Here is a 22,982-nt window from a genome sequence, read left to right on the forward strand (position 1 = left end):
AGCCTCGACCCATGTGTTGTGCCTTATGTGGAGATCACAGTGTCATAAGGCTGTTTGACTAGGACAGAGCATTTGAGAGAGGACAGCATGCATAGAACCATGATGACAGCAAAGAGCAGGACAAAGCCCTGCACCTGTGCACTCCAGGAGGAAGGGGACAGGACACTTTAGAACTTGGGACAGTATAGAAAGGGAGATGTTGCTCTCAGCTCCATAAACTAGGTCAGGAATATTTAATGTTTCATTTCTCCCTGCCATGATTTCTCCTCCATCAGAGTGTTAGATCAAACCAAGTGCTCTAAGGCATAATGTCCTGCTTGTCCTATTCACAATCTCTGACTCAGGAGCATCAAGCTGTGGACTAAAATTCCTGGAGAAGCTGCATTAAAGGTCCTACAAGCTGGTTGGTTGGTTAGTTGGTTGGTTGGTTGGTTGGTTGGTTGGTTGATTGGTTGGATGGTTGGTTGATTGGATGGTTGGTTGGTTGGATGGTTGGATGGTTGGTTGGTTGGTTGGTTGGTTGGTTGGATGGATGGTTGGTTGGTTGCATGGTTGGTTGGTTGCATGGTTGGATGGTTAGTTGGTTGGTTGGTTGGATGATTGGTTGGTTGGTTGCATGGTTGGTTGGTTGCATGGTTGGATGGTTAGTTGGTTGGTTGGTTGGTTGGTTGGTTGGATGGTTGGTTGGTTGGTTGGATGGTTGATTGGTTGGTTGGTTGGTTGGTTGGATGATTGGTTGGTTGGTTGATTGGTTGGATGGTTGGTTGGTTGGTTGGTTGGATGGTTGGTTGATTGGTTGGATGGTTGGTTGATTGGATGGTTGGTTGGTTGGTTGGTTGATTGGTTGGATGGTTGGTTGGTTGGTTGGATGGTTGGTTGATTGGTTGGATGGTTGGTTGATTGGATGGTTGGTTGGTTGGATGGTTGGATGGTTGGTTGGTTGGTTGGTTGGTTGGTTGGTTGGTTGGATGGATGGTTGGTTGGTTGCATGGTTGGATGGTTGCATGGTTGGATGGTTAGTTGGTTGGTTGGTTGGTTGGTTGGATGGTTGGTTGGTTGGTTGGATGGTTGATTGGTTGGTTGGTTGGTTGGATGATTGGTTGGTTGGATGGTTGGTTGGTTGGTTGGATGGATGGATGGTTGGTTGGTTGGATGGTTGGCTGATTGGTTGTTTGGTTATTTGGATGACTGGAACTTCCAAGATTATGGAGAACTGGAATGTTGCACATCAAGAGCTGAATTATCTTGGGCTGTCTTCATCCTCTATACTGGTTAGTTTTTGTCATCTTGACACACTAGAGACACCTAAGAACGAACTTCAATGGGCGAACTGTCTCCATCATATTGGCCTATAGGCAACTCTGTAGGGCATTTTCTTGGTTATGATTGATATTGGAAGGCCGAGCTCACTGGGTAATGCCACCCCTGGGCAGGTAGACCTGGCTTATATAACAATGCTAGATAAACAATCCATGGAGAACAAGCCACTATGCAGAGCTCTTTCAATGATTGCCGCTTCAGCTCCAAGTTACTGCTTTGAGTCCCTACCCTGTCCTCCCTCAATGATAGACTGTGTCATGGAAGTGTCAGCCAAACAGATGCTTTCCTTCCCACCGGTTGCCCAGAATGTTATCTCAGTGACATAGACATAAACTAACGCATCCATCATCCAAACAGATGTGATCTAAGATCCATCCCTGTGTGTACTGAGTGAATCTCTCTGAAATGTACTAACAGAATCCTGGCTTCCACCAACCCAGAAACTAAGAATATCACTAGATGATGTCTTAGACCAATAGCAAAGAAGCATCCATTCTTTACTGTAGCCTGCCTACCTGATGTTTCTACCAATGGATTTGAACATTGCCTTGGTTCATGTCTTTCTCTTTTGTTTTGTAGCCATAAAAACTTCATAAAATTGTTACCACGTTGGAACAAGGTCCTTAGGGTGAATCGAATCAGTGTTACTGGGCCATAGCTATCTATATGTCATATATCCCCTTTGAGATGAGAGCCATGTTTAACAAATAAGAATTTTAAAAGGCAATAGGGAGGGCGTGTAGGCATATGCAAATTCCTTCAGGATATCTCCCTCTTCCCCTCCTTTCTACTACCCCTTCCTCATTCTCTTCCCGTATTTTTTTCTTCTATGAGTCTACCCAGACATTACCCTAAGTGCTAGCCTATAGAGTATCCCTGGGCAACAAGCAGCTACTAATAACCCAAGGCTTGGGAGTTGGACGCCAACTTGAGATCTCCATCACTCATCTCTGCCTATGCCACCCTAAGTCATGAGCCAGCTGGGAACTCAATCCCTTCAGCTCCCGTGGACAAGTTAATAGAATTTCTCCACTGGAGCTGCCAAAATTCTCCCAGCCCCTTCCCACAGATGCACAGCTGTACTACAAAAGAGAAAGACTAAACAGGAGCTCGGAAGAGGGCCAGCCTCACCCTGCTACCGGAAGCCACCCCGACTGAGGTTGATTTAAGGCCTCAAAATGCAGAGCAGGAAAGGGCTGGTTTCCTCTCTGTTTTTTAAAGCATGAGAGAAACTACTGTGAGCCGAGACCCAGAGCCGGGAATGCCTTGAATGCTGTACACCGCTGTTTTCTTTGTATTGTGCTGTTGGCCAGCACAACAGCAGAACATCTGTCTCTAGCTAGGAAACTGCTAGTAGGAAACATTCAGGCAAAGGCTCCACTCTTATTTCTCCACTTCACTCTTCAGCAAAGTCCATGCCCTGCAGGGCCCCAAGAAAGTCAGGAGGAAGGAGCAATGTGGCCCGTGTGCTCAGCCTGCTTCAGCTCATGCCTGGATGACCAGCAGTGATGACATTTCCAGGGGAAGACCAGACAGACTCAGGCTGTGCCTTGCTGAAGCAGCACCCCAGCCACTCCGCTGCAGATAAGACCAAGTGACCCCCCAAGAGCAGCCTCGGCACAGGGATGCCCTTACTGTCTGAGTCTCCTGCTATCGTGGAGGTCTGAAGCCCATGCTGGCCTTGGGGACATCTCAATGGAAGATATAAGAATCATTGGGAAATGGTCCTACTTGAAGACTCCAGATGTTACCACTAATTCTTAAGTCTAAACTTCAGTGACGTAATCCAGGGGATTAAAGGGTAGAGTTGGGCTTTGCCATTTTAGCACCGTGGGACTTCTTTTTCACAATGTTTTGATTTTTATATGACAGTTGTACCTTTTGAAATGTGTGATCATTCCTTTATGCAAATAACCACACTGAGCTCCAGCCCTGACCTCCTGCATCCTGCGTATGTTATGGAGCCAACTTCTCCTCCTCCTCTGCCCATTAACATCCCTCCCAACTCTATATCCTTCAACCTCTGAACTGGCTAGTTTTACTGTCAACCTGACACAAACTAAAGTCACCTAGTAAGAGAAAAACCTCAGCTAAAGAATTTCCTCAATCAAATTGGCTGGTGTCCACGTCTGTGAGAGATTATTTTGATTGATGGTTGGTGTGGGAGGGCCTAGCCCATTGTGGGCAGCACCATCCCTAGGCAAGATACCTGGGCTGTGAGAGAAAGCTATCTGAGGTATGAACTCGAGAGTAAGTCAGTAAGCAACATGCTCCATAATTCCTGCTTCAGCCCCTGCTTGAGTTCCTTCCCTGACTTCCCTCAATGAATGACTAAGATCTGGATCAATTAACGATCTGGAGCAGGAAGATGAAATAAACTCTTTCCTCCCCCAAGTCACTTTCAGTCACGATGTTTATCAAAGCGACAGGAAAGCACACTAAGACTAAGACACACTCTTCTTACCTCTCAAGGTCTTCACTCACATAGGTGAGGACAGCAAACCCAGGAGACTGGAGGCCATTACTCCTGACCAAAAGATGTATAGCATTTGAACAGTAATTGAGAAATACACCGACAGAGTCATGTTGCTTTCTTGCCAGTTATGTGATCCTACATAATAGTCACACAGAAGGAGCCCTCAGTCTTGAGACCTGAGAAGCCAGAGAAAGAGAGAGATACTCTTTGGGTACAGGAGCCCAAGGACAGCAGGCTTCCTCCACCCCCCAGAAGTATTTTCTGCTTAAAAATTTAATCTCTCTTATGCCATTAGCATCTCATTCCAGAGCCTTCTTCAGATACATCTTTTTTCTTGTTTATTGTTTTGTGTGCATGAATGTGGGAGCATATGGTATAAGTACACGTGTATAATATGTGGGCCCATACACACACCGGCGAGAGGAAGATGTTGGTTGCCCTAGCATATCACTGTCTGCCATATTCCTATTCGGAGTCTCTTACTGAACCTTGACATGGTTTGATAGTGTGTGTGTGGTAGACATACGTATGTGTATATGTGTGCTATGTTGATAGTGAAGTTCCTTCTGAATATCACACCTGCTGTGTTGACATTCATTACCACACAGCCTGTCCTTGGATTCAGCTTCTGCCATGCTTTTCAGAGTGTTCGACACTCTGGCATGTATCAAGAAACCTCAGATTTGACAAGGTGCTTGTAAGTTGTCAAGAACTCTGTTGTTCCTGGTTGCCAAGTTACCTCGGCTTTTCTGAGGCTGCCAAGTCACCCTGGGGGCCTTCCATCACCTTCAGAATTCTTGAGGCACATGTTTCTGGTGAGTAACAATTAAACATTAACCTCAGACAGGCACTGTGACTATCTCCCTACTGCTAAGTACAATATCCCACCCTTCTGTGGGGGCTGAGATGCCACAGAAAACCAGCTCTCACCTGAAAGGAAACAAGAGGTAGTTTATTCTAAAGCCAGATGTGTGTGACCACGGTCCAGGACAGAGATTCACGTTACCCTAATACCATGTTCCAATGTGCTAACAGTTTTTTTTTTGAGGTTTTATAATTACAAGATAAAAGGAAGTCACAGATCAAATCAATGGTCAAATGCGTGTTAGCTGAGCTGAGCAATCTGCCAGGTCTCCTCAATCTACACCACCAGGGTGAGCTCTCCAGCATTGCTCTGACTAAGACTCTCAGTGCTGCCAACAACAGGAGGCAGAGTCAGCCCTCCTACTGTTGTGCCCCAGGGATAGGCTCACCAGCAAACCCTCCAAAGCCAGGTCCACAGTGGTGCCCATTTGAGGTTTGGAGACCACTCTCCCAAGTGCCAGAGCCAGTGAGGGGCTGGGCCAGCTCTCCAGCTCTCACCCCTCGGGGCTGCCTCACCTATGCAGGGCCCACTCTCCTGGGTGCTACAGGTAGTGAGGAGCACTGCTAGCTCTCTCCTTTCCCATGACCTCAGGACCAGCTCTCCTAACTACCACAAGTGGAGAGGCAAATTTGGAGGGTACCACCCCCACTCTCACTACATCTCACAGAAGAGGAGTGTTGGGGCACAAACAAGAAGTGTATTTGTTTAGCTTCCAAGATACTGAGATTTTTGTAGAGCTCTTTCTGTTATCGATGTCAAATTCAATTCCGTTGGGTCAGAAAACGTGCAACTGGAATGTTCTTCGATGTATGGAGGCTTCTTTTCTAGGCTTGTGCATGGGCTGTCTCAATAAATGCTCTGTGGGACAAGAATGTGTACAATCCTGTTGCTGGGCGGAGCATTGTGTAGATGTCAAAAACCAAGTAGATTCTTAATGTTGCTCAGCTCTTCACATCTTTGCCAGCTTTTCCCTCAGCTACATCTGTTCGTTTCTGAGAGTGGTAAATTGAGGTCTCTGATAGGACCGTGGTGAGTCTGTTCCTGCTCCCGTATCCAAAGCTCCCTCTTTCAGATGCTTGAATAGCCATGACTATAACCTCTTGATAAATCCACTCCTTTATGAGATTTCGTATTTTAGTTCACTGCTTTCATTCTGAAACATACTTTGATATTCTATATAGCCATTTTGGTGAGTATGATAAACAGTTTGCAAAAGTTTTACTCCTGTTTGGTCAAAATTAGAAGTCTTCTGCCCTTCCCTCCCTCCCTCATGCTTCCTTAACCTTGATCTAAAAGACAAATTGACATTGATCTCCTGTGGCTCAGCTACCTGAGAGACAATGACAGCAAGATAGACTTGTCAAGTTGGGGCTTTCTGTCTGGCATATATGAACTAGGGAAAGTGGAGATAGTATGCTTGCCTTCAGCCCCCCTGTACCCCATATTATCTTCTTCAAGTGCAGGGGGTCCTGTGGCTATCTAAATGTTCACCCTAATGTCCCACCCTCGACTGTATCCCCTGGCCAGGCCAGACCTTTAAAGGTATTTTTGGGCCATGCTATATTTACATCCTTAATTTATAAATTTTTAATTTGACCATGAAAACATGAATTTGCAGTGTATACTGGAAAATCAGAACCTCGGGCAACACTGGATCAGCCTATGTAACCGCAAGTGACACATGCTGTTGTATGGCTGGGTTCCACCGAACAACTGCCTTGGCATGCCTCGCCTGTTGGTTTCTATGCTCCTCAAGTGCAGACCATGAAGACAGTACTCAGAGTGGGTGGTGAGAAGTCCCGCTGTAAGCTGTCTCCTATAGGCTCCTCACCTGCCTTGACTCCGAGAACCACAATATAGCTTGCTGCTCTCTCTTTACAATAATTTAATTCTTAAAGTGTCTGCTTAGGACATTTGCATACTGACAAATTGAGGGGTTTGAGTGGTCGAGTTTTAAAATCAGAATGGTATGGAAAGAACCTCTCAGGGAAAATTTGAACCTTCGGGAAAAGTCCATTCTGACACATGTTTCCCATTAATTTGGAATGAATTGGAAGCTGCGGAGACCAGGTTTGGCACTGTGAACACTTGGCCCGGTGACCTTCCCTACAGCTTTGCATCGACGACACAAGCCAACCTCCTGAGCAGTGCTCTAGGGTCAGTTTCCAAGTGTGGCCCAACCCAGGCTCTCTACAGAGAGAGGAAAGTCTGTATTATGAGCCTCTCCTGCTCAGTCTCCACTGACTAAACCAGGATATGAAGTGCAGATGCTTCCTTTGTTCCAGACATTTCATCCGCAAGGTGCCAGCTGCCTTTCGACCATCTTCTGGCTTTCGTTCTCCACTGGAAACAAAAAGGCAGACTTGGACAAACCTTCCTTGTTCTATACATGTTGCTTATGGGAGATGGTTTATTTTTAGCTGCATTCCCTGAGCTGAAGGCACATTGTTGTTTTCTAGTCAGATATAGTGTGTATTTCCACTGAGTAGCAGGAGACGCAGGAAGGAGTTGAATTGGTGTGTCCCAGATAGATCCCAGAGTCAACTTTGTAAATGAATAGACTCCCGCCCATGCCTCAAGAGACCTGACTATTACACACAAATATTCAGGGTCTGTGTCAAGAAGAACTCACAAGCCCCTCCACCCAGGCCCCAACAGCTACTTTTCATCCAGTTTGATATGTTCTTATACAGAATGCTATAAACTAGCACACTGGGGGGCATAGCTCAATAGTAGGGCATTTGCCTAACAGACTCAAAGCCCTGACTCTGGTCTCCAACATCTCAGAGAATAAAAGGAAGTGGCAAACAACAGAGGTGGGGGTGGGTTTCAGGAAGAAGGAAGAGTGGAGGGAGGAAGAAGGTAAGAGGAAGAGGGAAAGGAAAGATTGGGAGATTGGGGTCTCTAGAGGAACAGAACTTGTAGAATGAGTTATTGGGGTCTCTAGAGGAACAACTTGTAGAATGAGTGAGTGTGTGTGTGTGTGTGTGTGTGTGTGTGTGTGTGTGTGTGTGTGATTTATTAGAATGATTTACAGGCTGTGGTCCAGCTAATCTGACAATTGCTTTCTACCAATGGAAGGTCCAAGAATTCACTCATTCCTCAGTCCACGAGGCTGGATGTCTCGGTTGCTTTCAGTGTATTCTGGAATCCTGAAGATGTGTGTTCTAATCCCAGTGAAGGAATCAAAGGCAGAGAGAGAGCAAGCATTGTTCTTTCATGTCCTCACACAGACTTCCAGCGGAAGGTATGGCCCAGATTAGAGGGGGGGTCTTTCCACCTCAAAAGATCTGGGTTAAAGGTGTAGCTCCCCACCTTAAAGGTCTGGATTAGAAATAGAACTTCCCACCTCAAACTGAGCAAAAGTCCCTCACAGGTGTGTCCCTCCGTTTTGGGGGTTTTAGTCAATTCCAGATGTGCATAGTCAAGTTGACAACCAAGAATTAACCCTCACGGTTGGTGTAAGCCCCCATGACTTTACAACTCCTGTGCTCTGCATGCCTACAAAGGTAGCACCACATGGACAACGTCAAATTTCACTGCCAGCTAAAGATGGCAGAATGTTTGTGGAGTCCAGAACGCTTGCACCACAGATGCAGTGACTAAACTGATGATGGTGATGAGGAGGAGGAGGAGGAGGAGGAGGAGCAGGAGGAGGAGGAGGATGAGGATGAGGAGGATGAAGAAGAACAACAACACTTTACCGGCCGGTCCCACTAAAGCAGAACAGCACTGAAACTCTCTTTAAGCGGGAAGTCTTTCTTGTGGGTTTGCATTTCTGCTCCTCATGAGCAGTCTCTCCTGTCCACACTTCCATCCGAGCTTGTTCTCCGTTGCTGTATTAAATACCACAACCGAAAGCAATCTGGGGAGGAAAAGGCTTGTTTCGGCTTACAGGTTACAGCCCGCCCGGTGAAGCCAAGGCAGGAGATAGGAGCTGAGGCAGAGACCGCGGATGAATGCTGTTTACTGGCTTGCTTCAGGCTCATTCAGATACCTCTCCGAGGCAGCTCAGGACCTTCGCAGGGATGGAAACGTCCACAGTGAACCGGACACTCACGTGGCATACCCATGGAACATTGAACAAGGAAATGTCCCACGGATGTGCCACAGGCCGATCAAATAATGGCAATTCTTCAACCGAGGCTCCCTTTTCCTGGAAGTGTCAAGTTGGTAACCAAGATGAGTCGTCGGAACCTCCATCAGAATGGCTCGTTAGGCTCAGCTTACATCATTCTCCAGTTTCTCAGGCTCAAATCTCCAAACTCTTCAGCGTTCTTCTAAAAGCCAGGTCCAAAGTCCTAAGAAGCAGATAGCCGCGTTTGTGAGCATGGCCCTACCTCTCTCATACCAACTTCCTGTGTTATTTTTGTTTGTGTCGCTGTGACCAAAATGCTTGAGAGAAACAACCTTAGAGAGAAAGAATTTATTTGGGCTCATGGTTTCAGAGGGACTTCAGTCCATCACAGTAGGGATCCCGAGGGACACCGATGGTAGTAGGTCTTCACATGGTGGAAGAAAGAGCTAGGTTGGAATTAGGACCGGGCATTACCACCAAAGACCTACCTCCCTATGGACCTAAAAGCCAGGCTCTACCTCCTAAAAGCCCCATCGTCTTCGCACGAGCACCAAGTGATCAAGAACTCAAGACACAAATAAGCCTATGGGGGACCTATAGATTTAAATCATAACATTCACCTTTCAGGCTTGTGGCAGACATAAGGGAGGTTGTTTGCTCTTGCACCTATGAAAGAAAATTCAAGGGGAAGGGAGAAAAAGAGGAGGGAGAGAGGGAGGGAAAGAGGAAAAAGGAGGGGAGGAAGGGAGAGAGGAAGGAAGAGAAGAGGGAAGAAGAAAGGGAGGGAGAGAGAAAGAGGGAGAGAGGAAGGCAGGCAGGGAGGAGTTGATTTGTGAAACTTCTTTGAAAAGGAGCTTATTTCAAATTGCCTATTTATATGTAATTTGGAATAGATGTACATATTCCGCATGGGTTAAGCAGATGTTGGTTTGGCAAATTTGCCGTTTTAAAACCTTAGTCCTGTATGGAGTTCTTTTAAAGATACAAACACATAAATAGTTCATGGTATTCATATTCTGTAACCCTGGCACCTGAGAGGTAAAGGAGTCCGAGGCTAGCCTGGGCTACGAAAGACCGTCTCCAAAGGAAAAACGAAAAAGAGGCACGCACATGAACTTGGATCGAATTTGGAATGCATTGGCCAGAACATTAAAATAAAGGTAGAGCTTTTTTTCTGAACACAAAGAAAATATTTAGAATAATAAAAGTATACTTAGAAGGGACAAAAAGAGCCCAGCTGTTACAAATACAAATTTGAAACACATTACTACTTTAGGATTTTGTTCTTATTGAAGTTTATAAATTATTTTTTAAAAATCATGACTAATTATCGTTCTCTTTGGCAGTGACTTTCTTGCTGGGTTAAAATACAAGTTTGGAGTCATTAAGACAACTGCAGCAAAGCAGCCAACTCCTGAGAGTGGGGTCTCCCCACACTGGCTCCTAGTAGCATAGGAATAAACATGCAGTTAACTAGCAAAGCAACCGTTGTCCAAACTCCTTCCCCAGTGCTGAGTGAGACAGAGAAAAGCAGCCTGTGCTTCCTACAGAGCAGCAGGATTCGCCATTGTCAGGCACACAGCTCTGTGCCTGGCACATGGTAGATGTTCTTATCCTGCTACAACTGGCCGGTGCTATTTTAAAATTCTGTAATATCACTCACGGCATCTAAATGAGTCAAAATTTTGTTTCTAGAAATGTTTAGATGAGATTGCTGTCGAGACTGGGAGGACAGTCAAGGTGTTGGCATCTGGCCAGGGCCCTCTTGCTGGGACATCCCAAGGTGGAAGGCAGCCCACGGTGGAAATGCGGGCAGCAGAAAAACTCGGTGTTTCATAAAGAATTTATTGTCACAATAACAGCATGAAGCTATTCATGAGGGAGAGTCCCCATGACCCAAATATGTCCATTAGATGCCACCTCGGGACATCGCCACTCTGAGGGTAGCGTTTCTGGCACATGACCTTCAAGGTCACAGTTGAGCCGTTACCTATACTGTGGAACTTTCTGCCTTTGTACAAGTCTCTCCTGCCTGCACAGAAGCACTGTGGCTATCCACGAGAGGAGAAGGAAAGGGGAAGAAAGTAAACATTTAAGATGAAGCAAAAGCCAGACACGGTGCTGCACACCTTTAATGCCAGCATCTAGGAGGCAGAGGCAGGCAGAGCTCTGAGTTCAAAGCCAGCTTGGTCTACAGAGTGAGCTCCAGGGCTCACATAGAGCTACACAGAAAGACCCTCTCTCAAAAATGCAAGTATCTGACATTTGGTTGCATAAAAAGAAAAACCACATACAGTAGATTTTCTTTTTCTCCCCCACCAACCAGAATTGTGGTGTGGAACTTTGGATTCAAACAACACAATTTGTCATCAAATCTTCTGGTCCCTTCACCAGCCTTTGGGGTGGGGAGTGGGGTTAACTCCCACACCTTCTGAAGAACTTGAAGGGACCCTGAAAACAAACAAGTGAAAAAGCCACAGAGAAGATCATATTGATACAACTGATGGATACGTATTGATACAGATGAAGCACACAGGTCAAGTGTTGATTCAATTGATTGATAGATATTGATACAGAGGCAGTGTGCACGTCGTCAAGTGTAGGCTCCTGGGACCCACTGCCTTCTGGGACTCTGCACATGGTCCTCAGTCCTTGCCTGTGCAATGTACGTGATGCACCCTAGCTAAACTGAAATATGGGAAATCGGCATGCAGAATGCACCCAGCTTTTAATAATATTTACAATAGAAAAAATTACAACAGCCTACACACAGTAGTCCCACAGAATCTGAACAAGGTTATTTCCAGGATCTTACAGATAGCAAAGTCTAAGGATGCTTGAATTTCTTTCTATAAAGCAAGTGTAGCATTCATATGGAACCCCTGGGCATCGTCCCACACTCTTCTAGGCTGTTTGTCATACCTAGTTGTGATGGTTTGACTAGGAATGGCCCCCACAGATTCATGTGTTTGAATGCTTGGCCATAGGGAGTAGCACTATTAGGAGGTGTGGCTTTGTTGGAGGAAGTGTGTCACTCTGGAGGCGGGCTTTAAGGTCTTCCATCTCAAGCTCTGCCCAATGTGACACACAGACTCCTGCTGCCTGCACAACAAGATGTAGACCTCTCAGCTCCAGCACCATGCCTGCCTGCACACTGCCGTGCTTCCTGCCATGATGATAATGGACTGAACCTCTGAAACTGTAAGCCAGCTCCAGTTAAATGGTCTCCTTTATAAGCGTTGCCTTGGTCACGGTGTCTGTTCACAGCAGTGCAACCCTAACTAAGACACTGATCTGATGTAAATGTTATATAAATAAGCTCAACTGTTTAAGGGGAAATGACCAAAATGTACATGCTCAGTACAGCTGATCTTTTCTCAAATATTCTGAACTCACAGCATCTTGAATTTGAGGATGTGGATGGCTAACTCTGTATAAAAATTAAGAAATAATTCAGTATCAGGTCTCTCACTGAACCTAGAGCTAGACTAGCTGCCAGCAAAACCCAGTGACCCTCTGCACCCACTGCCCCTGGGGTTACAGGCACTTGTGCATACATGCCTGGTTTTTAGCATGGATGCTGAAGATTGGAACTCAGGTCCTCATGTTTGCCCCCACAAGCACTCTTACCAACTGATCCATGTCCCCAGGCCCCTGTGGTTTAAATCATCTACAAAGTAGTTACTATATTCTAGCCATCCTGGATTTGGGACCAGGAAGTGAAATGTAAACCCAGAGAAGGAGTAAAGACAGACGGGTCTGAGAGGGAATTAATAAGCCATGGGATTTTCTCTGAGCAATTTTGAATTCGAGTTTACAGCAAAGCCAGCCCGGGAGGCGGTCATCTAACGTGCAGCACTACATTTGCTCTGGCTGACAAATTCCTCCTGTGGTAGGTTGTTCCCAGTGTCCAGAGCGGGCTTTCCTACAGGCACGTTCCAGGGTCTTGGGCTGAAGGAAGTAATTGGAGCCTCTCTCCTACGAACATTAACCACAGGTCATCAGGCTGGCATGGGGCTGGTCTGGGTGCCTCTCGTAAGCTTTCCATGTTCCTCGTTTTTCCAAACTCCAAGTCAAAATTGCTGTGCTCCTCTCGGCTTTCTCCGACATGGGTTTTGGAAACATAACAAAAAGAAAGTCTGAGGCGACTTTAAAAAAAAAAAAACTGGGGCCCGGCAAGAGCCAGAGGAAATGGAAGGACGCAGCATGTTCTGCTACTCTGCTACTCAGAAAGGCTGTTACCATGGCCAAATGCGGCTTTGGCGTTCACAGTGTTTAGCTCATACCCCTGGCCGTGTTCCGTAGACCCACAGACCTGACTTGTCGACTTGGTGGTAACAGCCTGCTCTGTCTGCTCTCTCTCTCTCTCTCTCTCTCTCTCTCTCTCTCTCTCTCTCTCTCTCTCTCTCTCTCTCTCCTCTCTCTCTCTCTCCTCTCCTCTCTTTCTCTCTCTTCTCTCTCTCTCCTCTCTCCTCTCTCTCTCTCTCTCTCCCCCCTCTCTCCTCTCCTCTCCTCTCCTCTCTTTCTCTCTCCTCTCTCTCTCTCCTCTCTCTCTTCTCTCCTCTCTCTCTCCCTCCTCTCCTCTCTCTCTCCTCTCCTCTCTCTCTCCTCTTTCTCTCTCTCTCCTCCTCTCTCCTCTCTCCTCTCTCTCTCTCTCTCTCTCTCTCTCTCTCTCTCTCTCTCTCCCCCCCCCTCTCTCTTTCAATAAAGGGCAAAGATAACTTGTCCTATTATTTATTCTTCAGTTGTTTTCTCATTCAGGTGACTAGGCTGGTTGGTGGGTAGATGGGTTGGTGGGTCGATAGGTGGGTTGGTTAGCTGGTTGGTTTTAAGAACAAACCCTAGTATCCCAGACAGTCACTCACTGAGTAACAGAGGCTGACCTTTGAATGCCTATCCTCCCACCTCCACCTCCCAGAGGCTGGGATTACACACGTGCACTGCTGTCCTGAGCCCCAATTGGGTTTTTGCTTGGTTTTGGTTTGTCTACCGACAACCATAGTTAGCTAATCCTCCTTCAGCAGGTTTCAGAGGTTTCCTCCCACCTGCAAGGTAAGTGATCTATTTCAACTCCTCTTCTGTATATTAATAAGGTTGTTGGGCTCCTAGGGAGACTATTCTCCCTAGATCAGGACCCGTGGTGCCCAATGGCAACAGTGAGCTCCTGCGTGCAGCTCGCTGTACTCCAGACGCTGTGGTGGTTGTTTCACTCTGACATAAGCACTGTTTTAACACCTCATAGATGCAAAAGCTAAACTTTAGAAAAGCTAAATAGCCCACCTGATACCATCCAGCTGAGGCCCTAATGGATCTACCGTGTTCTTCCTCAGTGATAAAATTTCTTCCATGTTCTTCCTCAAACTCAGTGATAAAAGTTCATAATGTCTTTTCCACATTTATCCTTTACCCATTCCTATATATGACTTTTCCAAATAAGACAAAAAAAGACATAGATCTATCCCAAATAATAATGAACACCCTGGAAGTGAGAGCAGCCATCCTTGTGACTGCTAAGAGTGAATTAGTAGTAATTCTGCTCTTCCTAGAGAATGAATGGGTCGATCACATATAAGGAAAGAATTGGAAACATTTGCTTTTCCAAGCCACTGGGACTGCTGTAATCTAGCTCTGGAATGTTCCTTAATAGCCCGTGTGTCTCCAAAAGACAAAAGATGTGTATTTATTTATTATATGAGCATTATCTAACACATGCTAATGAAAAGAACCATCTCAACTCAACTGGTAGTTAGGAGAGTGCAAAGAAAAAGGAGAGTGGGGTGGATCTTGGAGGAGTTAGGAGAAGATGGGTAAGATCAAAATTCATGGTATACATGTACGAAATTCTCAAAGAATTAATAAAAATGTCATATTATTGTTAAAGTAAGACAGCACTTGACTTGTCACCTATGAGACTAGTAAAAATGTAATGTGAAATGATCAAGAATAAGAGAGAGATTAAACAGGGGGCTGGAGAGATGGCTCAGTAGTTAAGAGCACTGACTGCTCTTCTAAGAGATCCTGAATTCAGTTCCCAGCAACCACATGGTGGCTCACAAATGTCTGTAATGGGATCCGATGCCCTCTTCTGGTGTGCAGGCACACATGCAGGCAGAACACTATGTATAATAAATAGGTTTTTAAAAAAGGAGGAGGAGGAGGAGAGGGAGGAGAAGAAGGAGGTAAGCATGGTGGTCCATACCTGCTGAAGAAGGAAGATTAGGAGTTTGAAACCAACCTGGGCCCTGCAGAAAGTCCTAGGTCAGCCTGAGCTACATATAGTAAAACTGTGTCTCAAATAAAGGGGGAAGTAGCTATTTCCTCTGAATTGGAATATACTGAGGAAGGGAGCTTCCAAGACTTAGGAAATAAAGGAAATATACAAGGCTCAGGAAGTCCCTGAAAGTTAAGACTCACACATCATACACATACATGAACACACACATACACACACACACACACACACACACACACACACACACACACGCACACACACTATCTGAGTAGTAACAAATTCCAGAGGCAAGAAAGCCTCTCGTGGCAGTGAGTCACAGACCAGGCCAGGATGTGCTTGATGATTTGCACATGGATTTTGTTAGAGGTCCCTGCCTGGTTCCTATTTGTATTGTTTAAGTCACCTCTTACCCACACTCCTGTCAGTAACCACAGTAAATTCACTGGTTCACTCAGCTAGGCTTGGGTGGAATCATTCCTTTGGCTGGTTATTAGCACCCTCTCTACCTTCGGGTTAATAGATGTTTGTTAATGCCTCCTCTGGAAAACTCACTCCAATGTGCAGAAGGTGAGAATCATAAATGGAATGTCTTTATCACATCCCTTGCTTCAAGGCTCAGGGATCTCTGTAGAAGAGGAGGCAGAGTCTAAGGGCCAGATGTTTGCTCTATTGCTATGTTTTTAATGCTGAGTGTGAGCCCCCAAGGCCCGGTTGCCCCAGAGAGTCCACACTAGATCCAAATGATGCTATGTGACCTTGCCCCCAAGTTATTTCTGATTGGTGAATAAAAATGCCTACAACCTATAGCCGGGCAGAATTGAGATAGGCAGAGCTTGGTGTTCCCAGGCTTGGGGGTCAGAGGAGACTACAAAGGGAGAGAGAAAAAGAGGGAGAGGGGAGAAAGACACCATGGCCCTGAGGGCTCCCAGTTGGAGTTAAGAGCAGCCCAAATGAAACGTAGTAAACAATAACCTGAGGTTATCAATAGGACACAGATCTTAATGGCATAAAGTGTAGATATCTGGGCTGGAGAGATGGCTCAGTGGTTAAGAGCACCCGACTGCTCTTCCAGAGGTCCTGAGTTCAATTCCCAGCAACCACATGGTGGCTCACAACCATCTGTAATGAGACCTGATGCCCTCTTCTGGTCTATCTGAAGACAGCTACAGTGTGCTTATATATAATAAATGAAAAAATCTTTTAAAAAAAAAGGTGTAGATATCTGCCTGGGATTAATTCTAATAGAAGATTATTGTAAATATCAAGGTCAAGTGTTTTATCCAGGAACTGAACGAATAAAGGTGGGGTAGAAGCCCCTGGTTGAGATTAAATATTTTCTATACCTGATGATGTCAAGGGAATGGTGTTTTCCAAACACAACAGGATTGACGCACACATGATAGGAGTTCACAGAGACTGTGAATATCACAGCACATGCAAGACCTGCACAGCTTCAGACTACATGGGATCCCAGCACTGAGAGGCAGACCTGGACACAAAGTCCCCTGAACAAGAAGCTATTTGCAGCGATGCCCTCTAGGGGAAATAAATCTGATTTCTCCAATGGAGTATTATAGAGCAGGCCTCATGCTCAGAAGTAGTTGATCAACACAAAATGCCTTAGGTTTTGTTTGGTTGTTTGGTTATTTGGTTGGATGGTTGTTTTGGTGTGTGTGTGTGTGTGTGTGTGTGTGTGTGTGTGTGTGTTACGTGTGTGTGTTACATGTGTGTAGTAAGAGTAAAAGAGAGAGAGGTGCGCATGTGTGCTTTATTTATTTACATATTTGAGGTGTTTTTTAAGATCAAGAAAACATGGGGTTGGGTTGGGGGAGATCTTGGAGTAGAAAGAGAAAAGAATATAGTCAAACTCTATCAATTTTTAAAAAAAAAGAAAGAAAGAAAAAGTACTACAATACAATTGGCAACCAAACAGGGACCAGCTATTGAAGTCAAAAGTGCTTTAGGGAGAAAACAGTTGTGTGAGTGAGGAAATATAACTAAAGCTAATCCTTGTGAGGATGGAGTATTTACAATGTGTCTACCTGTCCCTATGTGGTGTGGGAGGATATGCCTCTTTGCCATAGGGGTGTCTGCATGCTTCTTCCAGTGGATGTGATAGGATAAGCCATCCAAGAGTGAACCTTCCTAGGGACCGCAAGTGGCTACTTTACTGTTCTTGAGATGAGTGGCCTGCTCTCAATGGGTAAATGGGCTCCACCACATGAGCATGGGGGTACCCCTAAAACGGATGATGGTCCAGAGAATATGTGTCAGCCCTTGAAAGTAGCATATGGGGAACATGATCAAAAACAGGTTGTAGGTCAATCGCATACCTCTTCTTGAGAGTGATAAGACATGAGGCTGAGGCTTATCTACCTTCCCACAAAGATCTCACCGATGTAAGGCAAATTACAATGAGGGAAAGACATGCAGATGCTAATGTCTGCATTAGCTTCTGGTTTGCTGGGGAAAATCGAAGAGGGGATGTTTGAAGTTTCTCTTGGCTGACAGGAGACAAGGGAAAGAAAACTCAAGTCAGATCCAGACTAAAGAGTCCTTCCTGGGCTCTCAAATCTTGGAACTGATGGGAAGAGTTAAATAAAGAGGATGGCGAGGGTAGGGTGGGGTGGGGTGTTGAAATTGTAGACAATAGCCCTCAGGTCCGACCTTTAATAGAGAGGAAAGTGAGTATATGATTCAGTGCCCAAGTGAGTGCCTTAACAATGGTCTAGTTCAAGAAATCATTACATTGTATCTAGATTGCTTGAAATTAGAGAAAACATTTAAACAAACAATGAGAGAGCCTCTCATGGGGTGATTCCTGGGCTACAGGACACAGGATGAGGGGATCTAACTGCCGAGGGACCAGAAACACTGGGTGGTGTAACCTTCTGTTTCTAAGACAAAGGCTGTATAACATAAAGGAAAATGCCCCCCCAACGGACTGACTTGTATAAACTATTAGGGACACTCAGTTATGGACCCATGAATACCAGGAACTAAAAGACAATAAAAGATGGTTGGGAATTACTGAGAGAATTGGGCATGAGCATGGCAGTAATTGATGTCCAGCTCACTGGGCCCACCAGAGAGGACCACATGCATGGGAGAGCTAAGGGAGAAGCTGACTGCACAGGGATGTACAGACTGGTATGAGGAGGCATCAGTGGGATGTGATCTTTGTGGGGTAAGAGAGCCTCTGGCAGTTCTAAATATTGAGACCAATGTGTGTGTAAATTGAGTTTCTAAAATTTTAAAACAGTCAAGAAGTCATTAAAAAAAAAAGGACAAAGCAGGCACAGGGTCTCTTTGGGTCCCTCAAAGGCAAAATATGCCAAGATGTGTGTCAAATTGGATTTCCTAAGGGAAAAAAATAGTAGAAAGCTGAATGCTGAACTTCTTGGCTTCTCGAAGGCTTCAAGACCTGAGAACAGTTCACGGGAGACAGAAGCGATAAGTCAGTGCAGGTAAAGCTGTTCTACGGGGCAGACAGTTAGTCCCTCAAAGTTCAGCCTATGTTCCTCTCCTTCGAGAAAACAAAAATGATACCCCAGCCTGGGGACATTTTGACAGCCAGATACAGATTAGTGGAAAGGCAAGACCCATGGTGCTGGCCTGGATCCTATCTGTCAGAAGCAAAGTCCCAGCTCTAGCAGAAAGCACAGCCGCTACAGCATAGGCCTATGGGCCTGAGCCAGGCTGAGCAGCGCAAGTTAGCCCCACTAAGACCACTGAGGTGGGTGGACGCATAGCAGCTCTGCCTCAGAACTGATGAGGTCAATAGCTCACTGAAAATGACTGGGGGTTGTGGAGGCCCAGACAGGATAGTTTCCCCATCACTGTCCCTGGTTGAAGAAGCTGAGACTAGTGACGTGACTGCCTGGTGCTAGGTTGGAGCTTGTTCACACTGCTTTTCTGGTACCCCTTAGCTGTCCAACACTAATTGGCACTGGCTTGGAGATGGCAGTGGTGAACCTCAGAGATCTGCCCAACCTCTGTAAAAAAATGTTTCTTTAGATACAACTGTCTTACGGGCATACAGAAGAGCAGTTCAGGGGTCAAATGATGGCACTCTGCATGAGTAGGAAACAGCACTGCTGAGTGTCGATGGTGAAGATTGTTGGACGGTGGGCTACCAGAAACCAAGAAGCTATTACACTATTTCTGGTTGCATGCAAGAACTGGATGATGAGCGCTTGTTACTGAAGACATTTCACGCTGTGGCTTTAGAACATGGAGAAGTCAGGTTTAGTTTGCTCCTTTTTCTGGCTGGCTTTCATGGTGCTGGAAGGTGCTGTGGGAGTTGGGGGCAGGGGGAGGGGAGGTGGGCTGTCACCATTCATCCTGTTCAACTACAGATTCTAACATGTTAAGTAAGGTGTGCCCACTGGTTACAATAGTGGCAACTGTTGATATCTGGGTTGTGACAGGAGCAACCAGGTGATTTCTTGAGTTTAACAACCATTTCGCATTCATATCTATAACTGTATACCAGAGCAAAAGCCTATGGTTGGAGGCTCTAATGGCTATTTCTGGTTGTCAACTTGACTATATCTGGAATGACTTACAATCCTGGAATGAAGACAAACCTGCGATCCAGATCTTGAGGCTGGAAGACACACATTTCTGACCTGGATCTTGGCATGGAGATGTTGAGGCATAGTGGCCATGAAAAGCTTAGGCCCAGGCTAAGGTAGTAGATCTACACTTTTAATCACAAGAGACTGAGACGAGGAGATCTTTGAGTTCAAGGTCAGCCTGGGACAAAGCAAGTTCCAGATCCAGGCATAGTGATACATACCTTTAATCTGGGTCACACCTTCTGCTGAGACCTACATAAGGACATTGGAAGAAGGAAGATTCACTCTTCTTCCACTGCTTGCACTTACTTGCCAGCACATCTGTTGGAACCTATAAAAGACCAGCTGAAACAACTAGCCTCATAGGACTGAGCAACACCTAGATACTTGTATTTCCCATCCACAGCTGGATTAATTGGAGTACAGATTGCAAGTCTTCACAATAAATTTCCTCAATATAGAGAGACATTTCATAAGTTCTGTGACTCTGGAGAACCCTGACTAATACAGAGGCTCATGGGCCCAGTGGGGTAGCCAGTGATATTGTTTTGTTAAACGGATGATAGGCCTATCTAATTGTCTTCTAAATATTTCTGTTTATACCCTTGGATTTCTGCTGCTAGCAGCTGGTCAAGGAGAAAGACTTCTTTTTGCAGTGGTTGGTATACTTCAGAGACTCCTCAAGGTCTTAAAAAAAATGACTTGTTATGAAATAGTTACTCAGTGCTTTACCCATCGAAGGAATGACATAATCAGGTAATATTGCTTCCTCAAGGATCAGAGAACATTGTATAAAAGAAAACCAAAAGAATATAAGAATGGAGAAAGGGGTGGAGTGCTGTGCAACTATCTCCTCCTAGAGGGAGGAGGGAGGAGGGGAGGAGGAGGACTGAGGCTCATAGGCTCAGAAAATAGATGAAACATGCAAGGCCCAGGAAGTAAATGAAATCTACAAGGCCAGGAGTTCCCAGAAGTTGTAAGATTCACAAGATCCATTCCTCCCTGGGAGATATATATATATATATATATATATATATATATATATATATATCAGTAATAATTAGTGGGGAGACCTGACTGTGATCCACTGAGATGCCTAAAAAGTGCAGGATGGTCCAGGTATACAGTTTTTATAAATCGCCATCCATACAGAATATGTGGGAGGGGAGTGCTATTCCATGACGTCATCCATGCTGGGTAGGCTAGCCCATGATGCAGCTGCCTTTGAGCTATCCATGTTCCTGTCAGTCACACCTCATTCATCCCTTGTAAGTAACACTAATAAACTCACTGGTTCACAAAGCTAGACTTGGGTGGAATCATTCCATGGCCTGTTGTCGGCACCCTATCTGGAGTGAATAGATATTTGTCAATATCTCCCTAGAGAAGATCAATCAGTGGTGGAGGGGAAGAGGAAAGGATGTTGAGAAATAAGAATCATACAATCCTTGGTGAATTTCTAAGAACTACAAGTTGGCCCCATCTTATAAAACTAAAACAGCTTCTCTCACAACTCAGCAATTTTATTACTGAGCCAAGGGTACACAGTTGGGCCCACAGCTTCAAGACATAGAGGTATGATGGCCAAAGAGTTTATCCATCTAGGCTGTCTTCACGGTTCCAAATCACAGAACGGATCTTCTCAGCCCTCAGAGAAAGGAACTGTGGCAATGGACCAAATGGAAATAAAAAGACTGACTTCTTATCCTGAGGCCTGTCATCGTGCTCCTGCATTCTCCTGCTAGGACCATAGCACAGGCCTGTGGTTTCCTCCCACTCCCACACGCACACTGGTTTCATCCTTGTTTGTGGCAGCAGCCATTGTGATGTCCCTCTCTGTCACACAGTCAGAGACACACTGAGCCTAACACAAGATGCTTATCAAAGCCGGAGCCCAAAGTCTAATTGAATAAAATATACAGGAGATAGTTTCATCCTGGCCAGCAGCCTTCTCCCCAAGAAAGTAAACAACCAGACATTTTGTTTGTTGAAGCCATCCAAAAACAGATCAGTCATTGTGTGGCATCAAGCACACGGGCCTCGTGGAAGTCCATGACGCTAACCTACTTCATGCAATGAAAAGTGGCCTGTATTCCCTAGGAAGCTGGGCCAATGCAGTGTCTTGGATATGTGTGTTAGACAGAGCAAAACTGATGGCCGTGCAGAGATAGAGAGAGCTTATAGCTCTGGCCTCACCCACACCATGCTGTGGCCCAGAGCCACCATACCCAGGCAGCAATCTATGCCAAGGAGATGGGCCTCCATGGTATCCATCATGCTATGATCTACAACACAGAATTGCAGCTGTCCATCTGCATCTATCACCTTAGCAAGATGCTTAATGTATTCTGATCGCGGCAGTTGATAATGGCACATCTTATTGCAATAGAAGTATATAGATAAACGTGTAACTATGCTCATGGTTAATTCGTTTCCATAGACAAAGTCAATGCTTATGGAAAAATAAATAAATGAATGAACAAGAATCTGGGCGTGGCCATGCACACCTGTCCTCCCAGCAGTTGGGAAGTAGAGGCAAGAAGATTAGGAGTTCAAGATCATTCTTGAAAAAAATAGAGAATTCAAGAATGGCCTGGGGTTATAAAAGCCCATCTCAAAGTGAAGGTGGGAAGTCAGGGATGGAGGGAAAGGGGGAAGTAAGAGAGAGAGAGAGAGACAGACAGACAGACAGACAGGAAGAAAGAAAGAAAGAAAGAAAGAAAGAAAGAAAGAAAGAAAGAAAGAAAGAAAGGAAGAAAAAAAGGAAGGAAGGAAGGAAGGTGAAAGGAGACAGAAAGGAACAGAGGGAGAGGAAACAAAAAGTTTTCTGCTTCTCCTCATGATGTCGTTTGGTCTAATGGTGGTAGAAGTTATGTTGAGGGTCTCACTATACTGCCCAGGTTGTTCTGGGCCCAAGCAAGCCCTGCCTTGGCCTTCAAAACAGCTGGGACTACAAGCACATGCCAGTGGGTCCCACAAGTTTCCCATTTTTCTATAGTTCTTTCTCTGTCTTTGCTTTTGCTTTAGGGCTTTCAGGATTAGATGATTGCAGAAGACAGACAAGAGGGTTTCAGTGAAGGGTAATATAGCTGATTCCCAGTAAGGAGAAGGACACTTTGTGTGAGTGTCAGCTGGTGGCGCCTTTAAGCGCACTGAGCAAAGCACAACGCCACTTGGTGTTTCCCTACATATTACCCACTTTGTACACTCCTGAATCAGGCCTGTTCTGCCCATCAATCACTGAGGTGGAGGGCTTTGCATAACAGAGTTGATTCGCAAAGTAGCCAACCATGGAGACAGGTAACAGAGTCCGAAGTTGGCTTTGCCAAGGATAAGGTTCAAGGATATCATGGGATGAGGTACTTGGCAGCGGATGGCCAGTGACCTAATCGTCGTAACTAGTCTTCACTGTTCTTCTCAGGATGGGAATT

This window comes from Rattus norvegicus, chromosome 1 (assembly GCF_036323735.1).
Source record: "Rattus norvegicus strain BN/NHsdMcwi chromosome 1, GRCr8, whole genome shotgun sequence".
In the NCBI taxonomy this organism is placed as follows: Eukaryota; Metazoa; Chordata; class Mammalia; order Rodentia; family Muridae; genus Rattus; species Rattus norvegicus.